General features: G+C 42.2%; 1 pseudogene; it reads left to right on the top strand.

Moving 5' to 3' along the window:
* The first annotated feature begins 1,111 nt into the window (after positions 1-1,111).
* On the top strand, positions 1,112-22,968 carry LOC111956945 (structural maintenance of chromosomes protein 4-like; annotated as a pseudogene).
* Positions 22,969-23,737: the final 769 nt, after the last annotated feature.

Genomic DNA, 23,737 nt, shown 5'->3' with positions numbered 1-23,737 from the left:
ACTTTGTGAATAACTGTCGCGAGAGTTCCTTGTCAACAAACTTGGAAAGAGAACCTGCTTTTTTAAATAAAAATATAGGACAAAACACACATCATGACTAGAGAGACAACACTACATAAAGTGACCTAAGACAACAACATAGCGTGGCAGCAACACATGACAACACAGCATGGTAGCAGCACAACATGGCTGCAGCACAAAACAGGGTACAAACATTATTGGGCACAGACAACAGCACAAAGGGCAAGAAAGTAGAGACAACATTTTGAATGCTTATTAGGACAGGAAATGGTCCAATTCACGCACTTATCAAGAGAACAACCCTGGTCATCCCTACTGCCTCTGATCTGGCAGACTCACTAAACACAAATGCTTCGTTTGTAAATTATGTCTAGGTGTTGGAGTGTCCCCCTGGCTATCAATAAATAGATAAACTAGAAAATGGTGCTGTCTGGTTTGCTTAATATAAGGAATTTGACATTATTTATACTTTTACATGTACTTTCGATACTTAAGTATATTTAAAAGCAAATACTTTTAGACTTTTACTCAATTAGTATTTTACTGGATGACATTTACTTGAGTCATTTTCTACTAAGGTATGTTTACTTTTACTCAAATATGAAAATTGGGTACTTTTTCCACCATTGGATATAATCAATTTGAGACTTTAACTCTCTTATGCATTCTCTCTAGAAAATAATGTAACTCTTTGGAAGGCTAGTGCCACTCCACTAGTGCGTCGTGGCACACACTATCCACCTAGAGCATTATTTTCCATAGAACACATAGCCCGTAGTTGATTATCCCTTACATATTATCGACTATTCAACCAATACAATCCAAATACAAAATAATAAATTGACCCGTACTGTTAACAACACCCTTCCGTCGTCTCTAGGTAACAGTGCCCATACGTCACGGGGCGCGTTCTGTTTAAAAAAATGTTATGAAAATATCCAAAATCATGACCAAAATATTACTTATATTCAGTATAATGTTAACTTGAATGCAAAAAAAAAAGTTTATGTTCATGGTTGCCTGGCATCGGCCTTCTTTTTGAATATATATATATATATATATATATTTTTTTTACCAATGTCGAGGTTCCATGGTGCCTTGCATCAGTTTGTAACGAATTTTGGTTCGACAACAGAGTTTAGGCGCCAATTACGAGTGAGTTTGCAGCGAGCTAACGATTTGAGATGACACAGGGTTGACTTTTACGCACTTCATTTTTTTTTTTTAGCTTCGGGATATCGAGAAACAGTTTTCAATTGGCTTTGAAAAGAGAGTGATACACAGGGAATTCTTACAACAAAATAACTTCGTCCGCAAGGTAAAACTGTCATTTTATCTGAACACGAAAGAGCTAGTTAACTTTAGCTAAAAGAAAACTAGTAAGCTCGCTAGCTAACTATCAAACAAGCAAGTTTGTGAGCACCTCTCGTCGATTATATGTGGTTGTTGAGCTAGGTAAAGTAAGCTAGCTAACGTTAACTGAGTAACGTTAACTTAAAATGATCAGACGACAGCTAACATTTAGCTATATCCCATTTGTCTATCKGCAACACATCAAAAACTAACTAAAATTGCCTAGTAACATTAGATAGTTATCTACCTTGGCGAACCAGTGCAAAGTAACGTTAGCTAAATTAACCTAACTTGTAAGCAAAGTACCGGTTTCCCCTATTCATCTGTGCTCTAGTTCTGTTCGCTATCCAGGTAGCGTACTTTAGCTAATGTTATCTGAATTTGTTCGTGGCTAACAGTTGACGTGAAAATCATGCCTAACAAAGCCCAATGTGGCCTACCTGACAAACGCTAGCTAGCTAATTACCAGACATTAGTCTACTCTATACAGCAGCTAGCTAGTGTAATTGGCTATTTCCACGTCTTAGTTTAGGCAAATTATTAACGTTAGCTTAACTAGATTACAAGTGGACAACTGAAGCATAACACTAACGTTACTCTACCTAAAAAAAACAAGACCAAGTCAGTGAAATCTTCTATACACAGGTGACATTTTTATTCACTCGTTAACGTTAGTGATATAGCTATTTAGTTAGCCATATTGTAGCTACATAATCATAGATTATTCAATTGATTATAACTCTCGATTTGTAAAATAAACTAAACATTACACTTTCAACTGTTGCTGGTCAATTTGGACTACTGAGTGTAGCCTACATGGCACTAATGATAACGTGGCTCTGATTGGCTACTTCAGTGCTATGACTTTATTTTGCACATTTACCTCCATCTTTTTCTAGTTCTCGGTAACAGTTGATTTACTTTTGAGCTCAGTTTGACAATACTGACAGCCTGTAACGTCACAATTTTTGTCCGTCTTTTAGTTACACGCACTTTACGGAAAACGTAACAGTTCATTTCTCGATAATTGAGTGAAAATCGATGCATGTTGTCAGCTTATGTTAGACAAAATCACGCTATTTGACAAGGGGAGATTCAAGTTAGACAGCTAATTCAGTTTTGTTAAATTGCAATTTCGTGTCAAGTATTTTCTATTATTTTGGGTTATGGGTACATCTCTGAATATCGCTTATATACACCTATGCTACAGTTAAAACGAAACATATTTAGCAAAGAAACTAAAACAGAACACTTTTAGATCTGTGGTCTTATCAGACAGCACAGACTGGCAATTTATTTGCAGCTTTATAATTGACTGGGTAACCGATTTATGACCCGAGGTTAAGTTAACTCAGTGTAGCAATCAATATACTTTGGATAAAATGCCCGATGGTGATAGGAGATGACGGAGGGGGGTAACGGTGCTTCACGTTGACTATCAATTGTGGAGAAGTGATTGACAAGCGAAAACACCTAATGGATTTTACTTTTACTCCTGTGATTTGAATTATATATTTTAGATTCTAAATCATGACATTCAAAACGTCGAAAAGTATAACTACTTCCAAGCCAAGAGGGAAAGGGTCGCAGCCTCGGGATGACTCCGAAGACGAGTTGGACGTACCCCATAAAGAAGCGAACTCCAATGGCCAAGAGGCTCCGCCGACAAATGGTAAGTAACAAAGGGTGTTTTGGTGTCTGCATCTAAATAAGTTGCGCGTCTACTCAATGGCAACGTGTTTTGTTGAATGTAACGTTAAGTGCGTGATGGTTGAGTCCAACTGGCACAGTTGTGGTAGTTGTTGTCTTGATTCATAACACGTAGCTTGTTGGCTAGTTTTTCAAACGTGAGCATGGCATTAATAAATGTCTCTTGTGATTTTTGAGATGATTTATAATGGTGGCGTGTGCGCGTTTGTCTCCAGCCTGCGCAACTTGCAAGGTAATTTATGTTTGGATATGAATGCGTTTTAAACGATTCGATCTTCTAGAAGGATGGTTATGATTTTCTATCTTTCGACTTATTTAACGTTGAGCAGCGGTTTGTCAACAAAACTTCGTCTGAAAACAATAACCGTATTTGACATGTTGTCTACTCTTGATTTAGAAAGTATTATGGTTGCAGCGTTTGTTGGCCGCGAACTATTGTCAGGGTCATTACATTTTTTTTTTTTTACTGAGCACAACAATAGACTTGAGACCAAACGTTTTGTCATTGTGATATGGTACCATAATCGGTATGTATTTGCAGCAAGGCTCGATTTTTATTAATTTGTTTTGATTGGAAAGTAGGTTTTGGTGTGGGGGAAACAACGTGGAATCAGATGTCCGAAATATAATGAAAATTGTTGTCGTTGGTGAGTGCATATTGTGTATTTGCTTTGCAATGTGAGTGTTTGTGAAAGGGGTTACTTCAAGCGTTCGTTTATGATTACGTTAATCTAGTTATAATTTAGTTTAGTTAACAAAGGGATAACATTCGATCTTCCTCTGAGTCTTTGTTCCTCCACTGTGACTTGCTCTATAATGCTTATGTTTGTTTGTTTTTTTTGTTTCGCCACCCCTCCCCCATACACCAGTGTCCCCACCTGAAATGAATCGCACTGGGGAATAAAAGTTAAACTCTTTGCCCTAGCTCCCGGGGAGGGTGCCGAGGCTGTTGATAATCGAAGTTTGGAGGAGATTCTTGGTAGCATCCCTCCACCCCCGCCCCCAGCAATGACCAATGAACCAGGCGCTCCTTGCTTGATGATTACACATATAGTTAATTAGAACGTCAAATCCTATGCTGGCGAGCAGATTCTGGGCCCTTTCCATAAGGTACGAAAAAGCATACTAACTCCCCGTTATGGCTCTTGTGACACTGGGAATTGTGGTTTTGTGTTTTAATCATTGCCTCAGTATGGGGTGTTGTCCATTTCCTTAACATTTATTTATATATATTTGTATCTTCAGTGACAGCAGCATTTGGATAGTTGTAATTTAATTGTTGATTATTTTACTGGATAAAGTTGTCTCCATAGTTTGCAGCATATCATACTCCTCCATTTTGGCTTTGTGTGTGTGTGTGTGTGTTTTTCACACTAGTGGTGATCTAGCTGTGTCTTGTCCTCAAAAAGATACAACATAGGGGGGGACAGTTAGTGGGAAATCCTATCACATTTTCTTAGTTGTTCTCTTTATTGTATCATGGACACAGGTGCAATAAAATATCTTAAATACACCCACTGAGGTTAGAGGCCCACCATTTTAATCCAGCAGAATTTTCTAGTTATTCAAAGCGGTCTAAAATTGTATTGTGAATACGGTTTCTATTTAATTAAGTTTGATTTGAACAGATTGTAAGTACAGATTGTAAGTACATTTTTATTTTCCACCCACTTCATTTCTCTTTTTTTCTCTCCCTTCCCTAGCGTTTTTCTTGTATCATTGGTCCAAATGGCAGTGGGAAGTCCAACGTGATAGATTCAATGCTCTTTGTGTTTGGCTATAGGGCTCAAAAAATCAGATCCAAAAAACTCTGTGCTGATTCACAGCTCTGACCAGCACAAGGATGTGCAGAGCTGCACTGTGGAAGTGCATTTTCAGAACATTACTGACAAGGTAACACACACTTACTTGCTCAGCTGTAACAAAACAATTTAACATTTTATAAGAGATTTCGGTAAAGTGGCAGAATCGTATTATTWTTWTTTTTTTGTATATATGTGTTATTTTAGGGTGTAGCTTTAATTGTCTTGTATGCATTTGGTTTAGTATTTTTTTATTTAATTTTTTTTATACAATGACTGCARCACTCAGAATAGACATTTGAAGTTAACTGACAATCAAGTAAATTACAAACCTTGCCATTGTTCCTTTATTTTTGTGATTTTATATTGATTAGGACCTCAAGTTTTTTTTCTTCAGTTTAGTGGTGGTTAAATGAATGTTAGTGGACAATACAGTTTCTCCTTTTCTGTGCAAACCTAGAATACTGTATATATTAATTCTATGCAGAGTAAGAAATATTTTTCCAAAATTGTAAAACCACTGGGGGTGTAGTACGGTAATTATCGACATAATTGACATTTAATGTAAAATAATCTCTTTGCAGCCAAGCTGTTTTTTGTCAATTCGATACAACCATCTCCTAACACTGCAGTTTTAAGCCTACACACAATATATATTTCTCTATTTAAAAAGTTGAACATGTTATAGCTATTCTGTTTTTGCCCCCCCCCTTCATTTCTTGACAATGTGTTGACAACATCATTTATTTCCTGTTGTCTCAAAATTAGTTGAATTTAATAAACCATATGAATCTTACTTTTTAATAAATGTGCAAGTTAAATACATTTTAAATGATTACTTGTATCACACCAATATCTGTTTGCAGCAACATTTCTGTGGTTGAGGCTTCACTTTCGTATGTAGGTGTGTGTTTAGCTGGTTACTTGCCTATATTTGGGAGGGTTGTATTGCTAAGCATTTTTATTTTTTGTCTTGTGTGTTCTGAAGAATGGATCTAAGCTGGTGTGTTTCTTGTGCCCCTCCCCCTCTGAGTCAGGAAGGAGATGACTACGAAGTCATCCCCAACAGCAAGTTCTATGTTTCCAGAACTGCCAGCAAAGACAATTCCTCGTCCTACCACATCAATGGCAAGAAGGCCACTTTCAAAGATGTGGGGACTCTGCTGCGTAGCCATGGCATTGACCTGGACCACAACAGATTTCTGATTTTACAGGTAATTAAATAGTTATTCATTTTTAGTTTTCCTTTCAGTTTGTCTTTGATCCCTCCTGTGTCACACATCCCATCCTGTAAAAGCTTTGCTGCTCAGACTTGACCCCTTTCACTATGAGGAAAACCGGTATTATGCCTGTGTGAGTCACCTGTTAAGTGGACTTGAACTGCTATAGCAGCGCATCATGGTTTGAAACAATGTTGGAAAGGTGCGAACCATCATTTGCTGCTTTAGTATTTTAAGGAAAATCTAACATTCCTGGAATTGTCTAGTGGGTGAATGGAGACACAGGTCAGTTTGGCCCCCCTTTACCTGCCACGCTATAGCAGCACGTAAATATTGGCGTGAGAATACAGACCCCGACCCCAATATTAGCTGTGCTGCTTCAGTGTGGCAGGATCAAGCATCCACTCTTCATTTCTATCATTTGAGTGCATGATTATGTCTTCAGTTTGGATTTTGTTGCAATTATCTTTCATGGAATGTAATGCCAATGTCAACATGTGTAGTTGTTCAAAGACATATTTTTGTTTGCGTTGGGTCATATTTGCTGCTTTTTGACAGTCACGGTCCAAATGAATACATTTGAGATATTTTTATCAATACAGTTTTGGAACATCCCTGTGGTGTTCAGCTTGGTTTGTAGACTCCTCCAGGGGTTGTTTGAAGAACAAGCCAGTCCACTTGTTGCACAATACAGTTTTGGGGGTTTTCTAGTACCTATCAACTCTTGGATGAATGAGATGACTAGTTTTTAGTGAATATTAGATGTTGTGCTGCATTTTATAATATTTATTTTGGGAGAAGATGCAGGTTCTGTCCTGATTTGTAAAATGTTCTTCATCTCCTCTCTTCTGGAATTTTCAGTGTTTTATTTTTATTTTTTTGAGCTCACTAAATATGACAGGGTTGTTCTGACTGAGGCAAGAAGCTTCAGTTTGTTCTCCAAAGTCACAGGCCTACGGCTCAGGGGAAGGTTCCTATTTAGTGCACTGGTCAGGCAGAGCAGGAAAATGCTTTTTACACACACACACACACACACACACACACACACACACACACACACACACACACACACACACACACACACACACACAGAGAGAGGATTAAAACAAGATTGACCATTCTGAAAATTATATAGGTCATCATTCAGGCTTGTGTTTAATACATGTTTCAAGGACGGTTCAGTCAAGGACTATTACCCCATGTCTATGACATAGAAAGGAAATTCATAATTTTATTAAAACACAGGCACCAGTTACATTTGCCAGATGCCCCTTTTAGTTTATGTATTTATTTCTTGACCTCATAAAATATAAAACCTTTATTGTAGCGGTTCCAATTGATGAGATGTTTGGTTCTATGTTTAAGTGATTATTATAGTTTTGCCTTTCATTGTTTTGTCATGGATATGGACAAATGTTCTCTGTGTTGTGGGTGCAGTAAAAGTTATTATTTGAGGCTCAGGTGTGTGTGTGTGGGCTGAGACGTTGTGTAAGAAGTACATTACATTAAAATGCCCAAATGTACTGCAAATAGCCCATTTGACTGGCTGCCCATAAACTGTAGGGTTATATCATAAAGGAGAGGTTAATGTGTTTTAATGAGGGGTTATCATAACATCAGCAAAGTTTCCTCAATACTTTAGTGAGCAGAGCAACCAATTTATTTAAAATCAATAATTAAATTGCTGTTTGAGATTCACACAGAAGTTGCTCTCTTTCTGGTTTTAGCCCAGGTTAGTTTGAATTGCATTTTAACTTGCTTCCGAAGGGGGGAATTAAAAAATATATTTCAGGTATTTTCCCCCTCGTTGCTTTTCAGACGTTAGAAAGTTGAAAAAAAGTATAAACCCACTCAATGTCAATTCTGGGATGGTAATCAGGTGGTCTCAAACACAAAATGTATCCAAGGTGTGTGTTTGTAGAGTTTATGGTGAGAAGAAGCTATAACCGTGTGTGTCCTTGCTTGCGTCTCTCCCTCCCTGTGCATTGGTCAGGGTGAGGTGGAGCAGATAGCCATGATGAAGCCCAAGGGGCAGACGGAGCATGATGAGGGCATGCTGGAATACCTGGAGGACATCATTGGCTCCTGCCGCCTGAAGCAGCCCATCCACACCCTGAGGCGCCGTGTGGAGCTCCTCAACGGGGAGAGAAGGTGAGCAACAACCCCAGTAACAAGACATTGGTCCATTTGTTGTATTTAAAAAAAAATAAATATATATATATATATATATATATATATACACACATTTTTCCTTTTTCAAATGATGATGGTTTCCCCTGTGGGGGTGTGTTAGGGAGGCTTGTTTCACTGTGAAATCTGTGAGGTATGCTGTGTCTTGGCCAGAATGACTGCCCCTGGCCTGACACCTGCCTCTTCTTTCAAGGCAGCAAATTATCTCCATTCACACACCTCAGAGATTGCTGTATCTAGGCTAATCCCCTTGCTTGTTAGTTACTTTTTTAAATTTATTGTTGTGCCAAAAACAATTGCTTTGCAGTCAGTCATTTAATTATTATTTTTAAAGCGCGGTTGAGAGAAGGAATAAGAACGGGATGCGCAAGTCATATTTTTTGGTAATCGAAGGCATTTAATGACCAGCCATAGATCAGGTTTTTATTAGAAATGTGTTAGTAATTATGTGAGCAGGGGGTGAAGTTTGGCTGATAATTACCTGATATTTGTTAATATATTTCTTTGTATTGCAGTACTAGTKACATTGTTGTTTGGGCATGGTGTTGGAGTTACAGTGTACCAGCCAGGTTGACAGAGTAGGGTTTCATTTGAAGTGAAATACTGCTGGATGTCTGGTGAAGCCAGCCGGTTCAGTAAATCTCTTGCAGGCTACACTAATATCACATCACTAATTAGGCCTGTTTAGAAGAAAAAAAGTTTCTCCCTGTAATGTATTAACTAATTGGTCTGTCTTGTGATTGTTTTTATTACTTTAACATATCTATGATTTTTCATATGGGTGACATGATTTACACTTTTTGGTTCATGCAGCTTTACAGTAGTCAATAGATTTAGTATTCAGAAATCWGCATTTTCATAACGCAGAACAAATCTGCATTTTAAACCATTTCACCTGTTTTATATTGAAAGTCAAGTGTTTTTTTGCTTCAATAGTGATCAGGGGCATGCAACTATAATTTCTTTACACAAAATACATTAGTGCAACGCAATAGGCAGAYAATAGCTTTGTTTTCATCAGATGAGAAGTGCAAAGCTAGCAGACGTTTGTGAGTGGTGGAATTTGATTGGGCAAGATGAGAGCAAAGCTATTTCATCCAAGTGGAGAAGTGTAACCGAAGCACAAAATTAGTCCTTTTACATTCATGATTTGGAACAAAGCCTGACTGAAGCAGAGCAGAATTTACAATAAGAAGCATTTTAGATCTGCGTTTGTAAACGCGGTATGTTATTTTATCTGTGTTAACGTAATGCCTGCAGTAGATATAGCAGTAAAAAAAATGGCAATACCACATACACAGGGTCAAATGCTTTATTTGAGTCATGACTGGTTTTGACTAGCCTCATTTTATAAGATTATAGGTTGATCTTATGGCATTGTGCAGTGTAGCATCCTATCACACTTCTGCCTTTATCCGAGTTCTATCGTTTCCCTTTACTCTGCATTTGTCTATATTTGATTAAGTCACGTATGCCTTTTGACTGACTAAAAATGGCAATTTTGGTATTGAAGCCAAATTAACCCTAGCTTGTGGAGTAAAATGTTATTTTTTGGGAAAGCTCAGAGTTTATCAATAAATGTCCGGCATGGTCAATCACAGTGCGAAAAAAAAATTCTGAGCATACCTGAGAAGGAACAAAAGTAAATTCAAAGATTTTATTCAGGGATTGATCTTATGACAATTCAGCATGAATGTTTAAGTCAGAGGTGCTGTAGCTTTTGTCTTCCTGTTTCATCATTTTGTGGACCATGTGTTACAGCTAAACAGGGTCAAAATGGTGGAGAAGGAGAAGACTGCTCTGGCGGGAGAGACGAACACAGTCGTGGAGTTCCTCACTCTGGAGAATGATATTTTCAAACAAAAGAGCCAGCTCTGCCAGTACTGTGTGTGAGTATTACAACCACACAGGGTGTTGCTAAATGTAGTGTCTTTTACTAACAGGAAATCAGGTTTGAAAGAATCTGGGAGGAAGTGATGATGCAGTTGGGTGTAATTACTACAGGTGGTCACTTTTTAGAGTTTATATATCCATGTTGACCAGAGTGCGATTGTTTCTTTGTTAGCCATGACTTCCAGAAGAGAGTGGCAAACAAAGAGGAGGAGAAGCAGAGGATCCAGGACGACACCAAGGAACTCACAGAGAAGAACAACATCGCTGAAGAACCAAGATCTGAAAAATGTGAAGTAGGCCTTTCTATTTTTTTATTTGTTATTCATGGGTTTTGTTGCTTACATGGAAATTGACACCAAAGGGACACATGTATGAGCAAAATATAGTCCTAATGTAAAATGAATGTCAGTCTTCGGTGCAATAATGTTATGGAAAATGTTCATGGACCTGCTGGCAACCAGTGATACAGAAAAGCAAAATTARCAGTAATTTGTTTGATTGCCATTCATAATGTCCATGTTGTGATTTTTCTCCCAGGAAACAAGGAAAGCTGACCAAGTACATTGAGTTCCAGAAGGAGAAGTTTACCCAGCTGGACCTGCAGGATGTGGAGGTCTGAGAGAAACTGAAGCACACCAAGAGTAAAGACCAAGAAACTACAGAAACAACTGGAGAAGGACAAGGTGTGTTTAGGTGTGCATGTGTCCCTTTTCCTGTGAACCTAATTCAGGTCTCTAGAATCGATGCTTCAGTGATTCCATTTCAGGGGGGTTTTGTAACTTTGACCATTTATTATATTGGCCAATCTCTGTGTACATGGGTAGCTCATGGTGGCTCTCCAAATCTATACGTTAGGAGGCTGCGAATGTGCTACATAACTTACAGGTCATACTCATAAACAAACACAATGGTGCTCTGTCCTCTCAAGACAGGCCAGCACCAATGGCCTGACACTTCACTTTTATTCTGTTGATTTTGTCCCCTGGCCAAAGTGAAACACGGCCACTCGTAATACAGTTTCCCTCTATACAAACACAAGGCCTGTTGTGCTGAGGCCCTGGAGAAGGCATTGCCCAGGGGTTTACAGATGACCTTATTAGTAATTGCCATATTGCTTAATTACCCATTTTATAATTACTAGCATCAATGTCACAAATAAACAAGCGTGTTCATTTTTATTACGTTAACTTGCGTGGGATTGGCTCTAGGTGGGAAMGGGTGTGTAGCCCACGTTTTAATATATATTTTTCTGTGTCATGAGGTCCCCCTTGATAAAATTATATTGTTACATTGCTGAGACTAAAATGAGTTGATAAAGTGGCTGGTATACCCAATTTMTYTWATWARAKAAACTCCTCCAGTTGGCCACTAGGGGGTAAAACTTAAACGCAAACCCTCCAAAGCATGACTGCTTGGCTCTGGTGCCTCTCACTCACTTTCTCCCATGCTCTTTTCTCTCCTCCATGGGCTCCCTTTTTCTCTCCACACTCAATATGCTCCAAGTCTCCCTTCCTTTCTCTGCCCCTGTTCTGCAGCCTGTATGATACAGCACCAGTGGCTGTGATTTGGCAGTGTTGTGTTGTGGAGGCCGGGTAGAGCAGAGCAGTCCTCTGGGGAGCCGTGTTCTGCAGTGTGGTAGTGAAGTATGGCCTTGTGTAACACTACCAGCAGCCACATTCACTCTTCACCCACAGTTAACCCTGCTAGCATGGCTTCYTCCACTCCCTCTGCTACTCCCTCTCACCACCCAGCACACTGGAGAGAGGTGCAGTTCACACAGACTGCCTGCCAGTCTGATGRCGGTGCTGCTAACTCTGTCTGCTAGTTGATTTTAAAAGAGTATATTTTGGTCTTTCCTGGTTTTCTAAGGTACCTCCCCTAGAGTCTCATATTTTCTCTCCCCCCTTTACCCTCTGTCAGCTGGAGGAGGTGCGTAACGTGCCGGCCAGCAGTGAGAAGATCATTTCTGAGGCGTCCGCTCACAGGGAGGTGTTGGAGAAACAGAATTGGAAGGAGAAGGAGAGACTGAAGGACGTGATGGAAAGTCTGAAGGAGGAGACCAATGGCCTGCAGCAGGAGAAGGAGGTGGGTGTCTTTCATTATCAGGAATTGCTGATTCGTTTGAAGTAGGAAACACTATTCCTGATTTAATTGAATTTGACCAGTATCCTTTTCCCCCTGGTATTCCATGTTTTCTGATCACATAATCGTGTGGCTGTTATTCCCATGGCTCCGTCCCCAGACTATGGAGAAGGAGCTGATGGAGCTGAGTAAGGCTGTGAACGTGACACGCTCCCATCAGGACGTGGCCCAGTCTGAGCTGGACATCTACCTGAGTCGCCACAACACCGCTCTGACCCAGCTGAACATGGCCACGCAGTCCCTGCAGATCGCCTCCGACACCATCAAAGAGCTGCAGGTCAAAATACCCCAGTGTGAGCAGGAGCTCAAGAAGGTACGTTAGTGTGTGTGTGTGGGAGGGTCTCAAGCGTCGAGCTGTTCTTAAGGTTAGGGGTGGACTGTGACTTGTGGCAGTAAGATGGAAGTATTTCAGGTTTCTGGATGACTGTGTGCTGACCATGTATCTCTGTCTGCTCCAGGATGAGGCGGAGCTGGAGCTGCTGCTGCAAGCAGATGGTCAGACCAGGGAGCTGGTGAGGGACATGAGGCGGAGGAGGCCAAGAGCTCCCTGTCCTCTAACCGCAGCAGGGGGAAGGTGCTGGACGCCCTCATGCAGCAGAAGAGGAGCGGCAAGATCCCCGGCATCCTGGGACGACTAGTGAGGACCATGTCCATGAATAGACTACACCAGGGGTGTCAACCTCATTCCATGGAGGGCCTAGTGTCTGCTGGCTTTGTTTTTGCTTTTCAATGAAGACCTAGACCAGTGGTTCCCAAACTGTGGGGCGCCTAGGGGAGGTGCGAAGGGTTGGTGAGGGGATCCGGCTTTCAACCTACTATTGAAAGTTGTAATGGTAGCATGCACAAGGTGCTATTTCAAAATTGGGTGGTGCGGCATCAGTTTTCCTCTTGTCATGTTAGAGCTATTTATAACTGGTTAGAAATGTCCAGATCAACTAGCCCATGTCAGTTAACGTGTTTTAGCTAGGTTTTTAGGCCATAGATTTAGTTGTAATGTTTGTCACTCTATCACAACTAAACATTAGACATGGCAACATTTATAGAAAATTGGAAGAAAATTTGCTTTAAAACTGCCAAATGTTCTCTGCACCGCATGAGAAAATGTGTAGAATTGCAGGAAATAAGCTTTGAACCTGCAAGATGTTCTCTTCGCCAACAAGAGGGGTGTGAACAGTTTGACATTAACAGTGCTTCTGCTCATCGAGATAGACATGGCGCGCTGAGTGGGTGCAGGATTTTCCCCAATGCTGGAAGGGAGGCCTGAGTGAAAAAGTTTGGGAACCCCTGACATAGAGAACCAGGTGAGGGGAGTTCCCTACTAATCAGTGACCTTAATTCATCAATCAAGTACAAGGGAGGAGCAAAAACCTGAGGACACTTGGCCCTCCGTGGAATGAGTTTGACACGTGGGCTACACAGATGACATGTGGCAGCTGAGAGATGCACACACACTCAGTGAGACTGTGTTCTTGTCCCGACAGGGTGATCTTGGGGCCATCGATGAGAAGTATGACATCGCCATCTCATCCAGCTGTGGCTCTCTGGACAACATCCTGGTGGACAGCATCGACAGCCCAGAAATGTATCAACTTCCTCAAGGCCCAGAATATCGGAGTGGCCAAGGTGAGAACAATTCTCAAACACCTGTGGCCTCTTATCAATATTGTGTAGAAAATATTATAAAAATACTACTTACGAACGGAGTTTAGAATGGTTGTACGCATAGAAAGAGTGATTTACAAAACAGTCCTACACGCTTCATACGCACACTGGTAAGAGAGAACCATTGATAAATACCATGTTCTCAGCCTCAGTGCTCATGCACGACTTTGGCCATTTGCATTTCGAAAAGCCCCTAATTAACCATATATGGTCAATCATCCATTTAAAGCCCGTGGGGAATATTCAATGCCGTACCTTAAAATACAACGGTGCAACCAAAAAAAAACRTAGGAAAAGAATCGGACTGAAATGGAGGTGCTAGTGTCAGAGATTGGGCATAACCAAAAGGTTTTATTTGGCTCGTTCAGTTGTGGCTTGACCAGTGTAAAATAAAAACATGGCTACAAAGAGAGGACCGATGGCAAATATAGGCAACACTCACCAGTTAGCTAACCATCCATCCTCAACAGCTCCCTCCTGTAGGTTTTTAGGCCAGCATTGCTGTTCTGCAGAATGAACGATTTTGTGCGTTCCACCTGGCTAATAGCCAACACATTCAGCAGTGTCTCTTGCGTCTCACACCTGCACATTAAGAGTGAAAACTGTCTGTTCATAGTTCAAATCATTTTGGGGTAGTTATTTAATGGCGGTGGGTGCTGTCTATTGCACCGTTCGTATTTGGGAACCTATTGATGGCATCATGGCAAAGAAACCCCTCTTGACTTCAACCTCTTGTGCGATGGTGTATGGAAACATTGGCTTATCGAGGGCTGTGAGATGCCGATTTGGCAAGATCCCGTTGAAAAGTGCCTGTTGCTAAAACCCTAAGGGTAGATAGTACTTAGATGTGCACCGGAATGGCATGCGTTGGTCTTTTTAAAGCAGGTCCTTGCAAAAATCCTATAAATTGTTTTTGGGAAACGACATCTGATGACCCAATCTGTAGAAGTCCCACCTGTCTCTTAACGTGCTCTCTTGAGGAATGCGGTGTGTGCCTAATTTTCCAGCAGAGCAACATCAGCCATCTCTCATTCGATTTCCCATTGTCTTATAGTATTTCAACAATGGTTTCACACCTGCCTCTAATTAAAAAAGTTACTGTACGTTATATGGATTATCATCATTATCATCATAACAAATGCACTGATGTGGTCATTTTATGATATAGCTACCCTGTCAAGATATGTTGCATGAATTCACAATGGAAATACAATGACATTTAATTATTGCTCACATTTTCCCCATTCCCTTATTCCACCACAAATGTTCATATTGCTAAATCTCACAATTACATTTGGATTATTTTTGTTTGACTTTTTCTCCCCAATTTCGTGGTACTCAATTGGTRGTTAGTCTTGTCCCATCGCTACAACTCCCGTACGGACTTGGTAGTGGCGAAGGTCGAGAGCCATGCGTCCTTCAAAACACAACCCTGTCAAGCTGCAATGCTTCTTGACACACTGCACGCTTAACCCGGAAGCCCGCCGCACCAATGTGTCAGAGGAAACGCCGTATGACTGAAGTCAGCTTGCAGGTGCCAGGCCAGCCACAAGGAGTCTCTAGAGCGCGATGGAACTAGGACATCCCGGCCGGCCAAATCCTCCCCTAACYCGGACGACGCTGAGCCAATTGTGCGCCACCTTATGGGTCTCCCGGTCACGGCCGGCCAGCTGTGATACAGCCTGGGATCAGACCCGGAGCTGTGTTAATGCAGTACCTTAGAATGCTGCGCCACTCGGGAGGCCCTATAAATCTCACACTTTGCGTGGAAATGATCCCACGCTGGTTAACCCACAAATTTGTACTAGAGGTCGACCGATTAATCGGAATGGCCGATTTAATTAGGGCTGATTTTTCAAGTTTTCATAACAATTGCAAATCGGTAATTTTGGACGCCGTTTTTTATTTTTTTTAACACCTTTTATTTAACTAGGCAAGTCAGTTAAGAACACATTCTTATTTTCAATGACGGCCTAGGAACGGTGGGTTAACTGCCTTGTTCAGGAGCAGAAAGACAGATTTTTACCTTGTCAGCTCAGGGATTCAATCTTGCAACCTTATGGTTAACTAGTCCAACGCTCTAACCACCTGCCTTACGAGGAGCCCGCCTGTTACGCGAATGCAGTAAGAAGCCAAGGTAAGTTGCTAGCTAGCATTAAACGCATCTTATAAAAAACAATCAATCATAATCACTAGTTATAACTACACATGGTTGATGATATTAATAGTTTATCTAGCGTGTCCTGCGTTGCATATAATCGATGCAGTGTGCATTTGTGTTAAAGGACTGTCGTTGCTCCAACGTGTACCTAACCATAAACATCAATGCCTTTCTTAAAAGCAATACACAGAAGTTTATATTTTTAAACATGCATATTTAGCTAAAAGAAATCCAAGTTAGCAGGCAATATTAACCAGGTGAAATTGTGTCACTTCTCTTACGTTCATTGCACGCAGTCAGAGTATATGCAACAGTTTGGGTCGCCTGGCTCATTGCGAACTAATTTGCCAGAATTTTACGTAATTATGACATAACATTGAAGGTTGTGCAATGTAACAGGAATATTTAGACTGATGGATGCCACCCGTTAGATAAAATATGGAACGGTTATGTATTTCACTGAAAGAATAAACGTTTTGTTTTCGAGATGATAGTTTCTGGATTCGACCATATTAATGACCTAAGGCTCGTATTTCTGTGTGTTATGTTATAATTAAGTCTGATTTGATAGAGCAGTCTGACTGAGCGATGGTAGACACCAGTAGGCTCGTAAGCATTCATTCAAACAGCACTTTTGTGCGTTTTGCCAGCAGCTTCAAACTTTAAGCMAACTCCCGAGATTAGGCTGGTGTAACCGATGTGAAATGGCTAGCTAGTTAGCGGGGTGCGCGCTAATAGCGTTTCAAACGTCACTCGCTCTGAGAYTTGGAGTAGTTGTTCCCCTTGCTCTGCATGAGTAACGCTGCTTCGAGGGTGGCTGTTGTCGATGTGTTCCTGGTTCAAGCCCAGGTAGCGGCGAGGAGAGGGATGGAAGCTATACTGTTACACTGGCAATACTAAAGTGCCTATAAGAACATCCAATAGTCAAAGGTATATGAAATACAAAGGTTATAGAGAGAAATAGTCCTATAATTCATATAACTACAACCTATAACTTCTTACCTGGGAATATTGAAAACTCATGTTAAAAGGAACCACCAGCTTTCTCATGTTCTGAACAAGGAACTTAAACGTTAGCTTTCTTACATGGCACATATTGCACTTTTACTTCTCCAACACTTTGTTTTTGCATTATTTATTTGAGGCTAAATTTGATTAAGTTAAAATAAGTGTTCATTCAGTATTGTCATTATTACAAATACATTTAAAAAAAATTGACCTCTCTTGCAGAAATTACTATGTTGCAGGTTTTACACTGTCAGTTCGAGTCATCAGGACATCGATCTGGTTCAATTTCAACTTTGTTACAGTATACCCCAGTCTCACTTTACTAGCTTTCTCTCTTATGGGTTTGCTGATAGACAACTTGTACAAAGCCTTTAACCTCAAATTTAACCTCTAACACTCTGATCCACTCTTTTCCTGTCTCAGATGAAGGTGTGGGAGAATAAGATGGGGCCATTCCATCCCAGAGAACATCCTGCTGTTTGAACTGGTGCGGGTGCAGGATGAGAGTATGAGCCAGCTTTACTTTGCCCTGAGGGACACCTGGTGGCCAAGGACCTGGAGTAGGCAACACTATCGCCTTCCAGAAGGACAAACACTGGAGAGTGGTCACCATGCAGGACAGATCATAGAGATGGCTGGTGGGTAGACCGAGCGGGAGCTCATCTCTTCTCAGTGTCTCTATAGATGGTCGATATGGTGACATGTCTGACACTATGCTCTGTCCCGTCTCAGGTACCATGATGAAGGTGGAGCGAGAGTGATGCGGGCAGGATGGCTCCATCGGCACTGAGGTCACCCAGAGGAGGAGAGATCTTCTGGAACTCTTCTAGAGCTTTCTCTGGCCTCCAATCACTGTTATAGCTCACTTTAAGCTCTGTGCTGGGTTAATGACCTACTGTCTTATTTTTTGTGTTTCAGCTGGACTGTATGGAGAGCAAGCTGATTGAGAAGGTGGTGCAGCTGCGGGTGCAGGAGAGGAAGCTGGCGCTGGAGGAGAAAGTCCAGAGACTCTGACAGCAGCTCAGAGACTGAAGAACACACCAATAGCATGCAGGTAAACACACAGTTATACAGATATGAAATGTATTTGATGTGTGGTGTAATTCTTGTTCATCATCAGACTTGTTTAGGTAAAGCTGAATGTATGTTTTTTTTTGGCTTGCTCGTAATGCGGCTTGCTGTCTCGATGTTCGTCTTTCTAGATTGCCCCTCTATTGATTTGGTTTGTATTATGTCTACCATCCACACAGCAACACTATTGCAACAGTCATAATTATGCAATATGCAATAGCCTTATGAAGCACAAGTTTTTCATACACAGGCTCACACATTTTTTTTAATATAGGCCTAATGTTCAAAGTTTTGTCATCAGTAATGATTTGATGGGATAAATGGTCTTTAGACTGATTGGTTATTGCTTTGTCAGATCGACCAGATTTTATTATTTGCAATCATTGTAAAGGCTCTCAGGTACGCTTTTTTGTAATTGACGTGTTTTGTTTTTTTTATTGCAGAGTGAAAGTAAAGGGAGATTGTCAGAACCTGGCCTTGGGATGGAGGGGGGAAAGATGTTTTAACTTTTAAACTCAATACTACTGTTTTCATTTTTGTAAAGAGTTTGTTAAACAGGCAAGGCTAAATGGTGACTGGTGATTACGGGGAAGCAAGAGTCACTTGCGCAATGTGTAGCCTAAGATTGGAGGTGGAGCCTGCCTGTGCCCGACTCCTTGTTTGCTCCACCGCAGTTCACCAGCTGATGTAGGTTGTGTGCCCGTGTCGTGCGTCTTCACTGCTAGAAAACCAAACTCCGCTGCTAATATTCTGCTTATAATATAGCTTATCGAGTACAAGTCAATGGTCGCGCACGCGTAATGAAAATTAGGACTAGAGTACTACAACCCTTGAGGCTGGTGATTGCGAGTGAGGTTGTGCTTGACTGTGTGTTTCTTCCAGAGCTTGGCAGAGCAGGAGGCTCACCTGAAGCAAATTAAAGTAGGAGGCCAATGTCCTGGCTGTACCGACAAGAAACAAAGTAACAGTTGGAGAAGACCCTGAGGGACTTCCAGAAAGGTGAGAATTTTGAACCCCAAATGTAACGTGAGTCACTTAGAAATTGAGGCTACACTGTCAGTTCTAGTCTTCAGGACAATGATCTGGCTCAATTTGAGCTTTGCTACCGTGAACGCATTTGACTCCACTAGGCATTCTCCCTCAGGCTTGCTGCGGCGACAACTGGTACATACAACTAGGGGTGTGCCGATCTCGTCCTACTTGTAATTGTATCTGTTTTGTCACACTTGATACTCGTATCGCTTTAATGCCAGTAAGCTATACTAAGTGCGGCTATCACAGAGCGCATGCTATGTCACTCACTATTGTTCAAATCAAAGAAATGAGCCCAACAGCTGAAAATGCACATGATTGATTTACTTACTTTAGTCCTATTAAATGAAAATAAATAATGCATGGCTGGCTACTGCTGCTGTGTTTATTCCAGAACAGATTTAGGTAAATTGCTTGCCCATATATTGTTTCACTTACGAGAAGAGCAAAACTTCTCCCTGACACTTACGGCTCAACCTACCACCCGCCAATTTAGTTATTTAGAAGCGCCCAGCGTTTCACACTTTCAATAATGTGCAATTTCGGGTGTTCCTGCATGTGGACACTTCCTGCGTCTGCAAAGGACACTGCCTTGGTGCCGCTCCCAGCTAGCACGCAGGCGGGAGCGACCCTGCTGTGTACCGAGAGAACCATGCCGACAGACGGGGCGAAGGACACAGCAGCCCGCTAGCTTCTCCAGGCGCCACCGCTAGCTTTTCTTCACGGCACAGCCACCGCTATGTTCTCAGGAACAGCCCGTAGTTCTCCAGGACTGCAGGTAGTTTCTCGGACGGCCCGTAGTTTCAGGAACAGCAGTAGTTTAGGGAAAGCCGACGTGCTAGTTTTCTCCAGGGCAGGGCCACGTAGCTTTCTCAGAGAGGAAGCGCCTGAGGTTCTCGAGAATCAGGGACGTAGCTTTGCCAGGGAACAGCCGACGCTAGTTTCTAGGCCGTCACGTATGCTTTTCTCCCAGGACGCCCCAGGAAGGTAGGTTTCTAGGAAGCCACGTATCTTCTCGGACAGGAGCATCGTAGCTTCTCAGGAACAGCCAGCTGCTTCTAGGACACACCGTAGTTCTCCAGGACACAGCCCACCGCTAGCTTCTCCAGGACACAGCCCACCGCTAGCTTCTCCAGGACACAGCCAGCTGGGGCGACACTGTGTGCTAACTAGGGGGGAAAGGTGGAGGCGGAACGCACCGAATTTCAGGCTGCAGTTGCACCCTTCTCCATACTAAGTGATGGTAAAATCTCTAGATCCGTTACGATAGTGGTTTTGTCCGAGTATTTGGCACACCCCAAATACACGCTTAACCCTGCTCCTTTCTCATATAACTTCCTCTCTCTTTTCTCGCGCTCTCAGACTGAGGCAGCTTCCAGTAAGGCAGGGAAGGTGGTGAAGAGGCTCCACACCCTCATTGTGGACATCAACAGCCACAAGCTGAAGGCCCAGCAGGACAAACTGGACAAGGTCAACAAGGAGCTGGATGACTGCTCCTCAGCCATCACCAAGGCCCAGGTAGCCATCAAGAACGCAGTGCGGTAAGTGTTTATACACGTGCTCTCTCACACGCACACACACACACAGCGCCCATCTGGTAAAGGCTTCTGGTTGTGAAGCTATTAGGGAAAAGCTCAGATAAGCCCCAGCTGATGGCTGCTGCTCTCCTCCACAGTAACCTGAAGAAGTGTGAAGACGGTGTGAGTCGCCTGGAGGGAGAGCTGGAGGAGACTGAGAAGAGCCGACAGATCATCTTAAGAGGCTGGAGGAGAATGGGGAGATCATGAAGGACTGCCAGGAGGCTGCGGCACTGCCGGAGCGGCACCAGGGGGTGGTGAGGGAGATCAACGCCCTGCAGGAGCACGCTCTACAGGAAGAGTCCGACTTCGGGAGGAGCAGATGGACACCTCCATCACCGAACACACCAACAAGATCAAACACTGGCAGAGGTGGGTGTTGTGTGCATGTGAGATTCATGCATGCTTTGTTGTTACCCTGTTGGTTTGGTGTGTCTTAGAGGTCAACCAAACATTCAGCTAGTTACAGTGCATCAGTGTTCTATGCATTACCTGTGGAACAGTATCATCATCTGACTTAAATATTTTTCCTCTTCTCTGCTATTTACATTTTAGTCATTGAGCAGATACTCTTATCCAGAGCGACTTAGTAGTTCCATTCATCTTAACATTGATATGTGGTTGTCCCACCTAGCTGTCATAGTAAGAACATTTTCCAGCAAAGTCAGCTAGGACTGACCATCTGAGTCCCGTCCTCCTCAGGCCTCTAAGCTCTCCCTTCACGCCATTGAGGACAAACCAGCGGAGGCGCTGCCCGTGCTGACCTGGCGGCCATCAAGGGGCCTGACGTCATCACCAACCAGATCTCCCTGACGGAGGCCCGCTGTGCCCAGATGAAGCCCAACCTGGGAGCCATTGCAGRGTACAAGAAGGTACACACCAAGCTCTCTCTAGGTCTAATCAAGCACCTTGACACCCTGTTTTTACTCTTGTCTGCGCTCTCTCAAGTTTATTTCCCTCTAAGAGAAGGTAGTCATTGTGGGTCATGTCTCTCTATAGGAGGAACTGTGTGGCTGAGATCACAGAGAGACAACTTCAAGCGTGGATGTGAGGACCTGCGCAAGCAGAGGCTCAACGAGTTCATGGCTGGCTTCAACATCACCAACAAGCTGAAGGAGAACTACCAGATGCTGACACTAGGGGGTAACGCTGAGCTGGAGCTAGTCAACAGCCTGGACCCCTTCTCTGAGGGCATCATGTTCAGGTCAGCAGACACTTTGGCCCAACCGGCTGTTTGACATTTTTATATTTTATGATTTGTGAAGACAGCTCTGGATAGGTCTTTCAATCGTGTGAATTTTATCACCAAAACGTACCTAGCCCCAACCCAGTATCCCCTTCTAATTTAATTGTTTTATTGCTGTATTCGTTAAATCTATGAATGACTCTGGCTCATCCTCTTCTCTCTGTCCATGGCCACAGTGTGCGTCCCCCTAAGAAGAGCTGGAAGAAGATTTTCAACCTGTCTGGAGGAGAGAAGACCCTGAGCTCTCTGGCCCTGGTGTTTGCTCTGCACCACTTCAAGCCCACACCCCTCTACTTCAGATTAATGCAGCCCTGGACTTCAAGAATGTCTCCATCGTGGCCTGTTACATTTTATGTGAGTTTCACATGCACACACAGCAGTTCATGGGAACTCTATTCCACGTGAAACAGCTTTGAATAGTATTTGCCATTATACTCCTAATTCTATGCTGCTGTGCTTGACTCAGATGAGCTGACCCCATGTCCCTCACTGTGTTAATCGTTAGTATTGTATAATGGGAGCTTATTGAAGGCGCTATGGTAAGGTGTACAGCCTATTGTGAGAAATCACTCGTTTTGCAAAGCCCTCTGTTGGCGGTATGTTGGTCCATTGTTTACTCCTGTCACGGCGGTTGGTGGTTAATTCTTCCCAGGCCACTGTTTAAAAGAGCTTGACTCACATAAGCATGTAAAAAATGTGATACTTGAGATTTACAGCCTTTGACTTCCCATTGATGATTGAATATTAATTTGTTTCCCTACAGGAGCAAACCAAGAATGCTCAGTTCATCATCTCCCTGAGGAACAACATGTTTGAGATTGCTGACCGTCTGATCGGCATCTACAAAACCCACAACACCACCAAGTGGAATCAATCCTAAAGCCATTCTTAGAACAGCAGTGACTCTGTTTCCCCCCCTTAGCCACTCCTAGTAAGACAGAAATATTAAATGTAGGTCTCTTTCACACCATGTATATAAAACCATGGCTTTAACCTATTCTAATGTCATCACACTGTCTTTTTTACTGATGAAGTTAATAAATATTTTATCACCGATCTTTGAATACTATAACCCTAAATTGGACATGTTACACTGGAAAACTTGTGGGGAAGTACTATCACAATGAGCTGTTGGTCTTCCATCATTTAGGTAAAAACCCTGAAGACTGGCTATGTTCATCAGTGAGGAGCTGAGTGATAATTGACAATTCTAGCAAGCACTGCTTATGCAAAAAACATACTGAGCAACTTGCTCACAAGATACAGTTGAAGTCATTAACTTGTTTTTCAACCACTCCACAAATGTTTTGGCAAGTCGGTTAGGACATCTACTTTGTGCATGACAAGTAATTTTTCCAACAATTGTTTAGATTATTTCACTTATTTGCAATTCCAGTGGGTGAAGTTTACTGTGCCTCTAAACGGCTTGGAAAATGACAAATGATGTCATGGCTAAAAAAGCTTCTGATAGGCTAATTGACATCCTTTGAGTCAATTGGAGGTGCACCTGTATTTCAAGGCCAAACTCAGTGCCTCTTTGCTTGACGTCATGGGGGGAAAAAATGTATAGACCTCCAAGTCTGGTTCATCCTTGGGAGCAATTTCCAAACGCCTGAAGGTACCACGTTCWTCTGTACAAACAATAGTAC

This window comes from Salvelinus sp. IW2-2015, linkage group LG4p (assembly GCF_002910315.2).
Source record: "Salvelinus sp. IW2-2015 linkage group LG4p, ASM291031v2, whole genome shotgun sequence".
Lineage (NCBI taxonomy): Eukaryota > Metazoa > Chordata > Actinopteri > Salmoniformes > Salmonidae > Salvelinus > Salvelinus sp. IW2-2015.
Note: the sequence above shows the minus strand (reverse complement) of the source record. Positions and strands in the feature narration are given on the sequence as shown.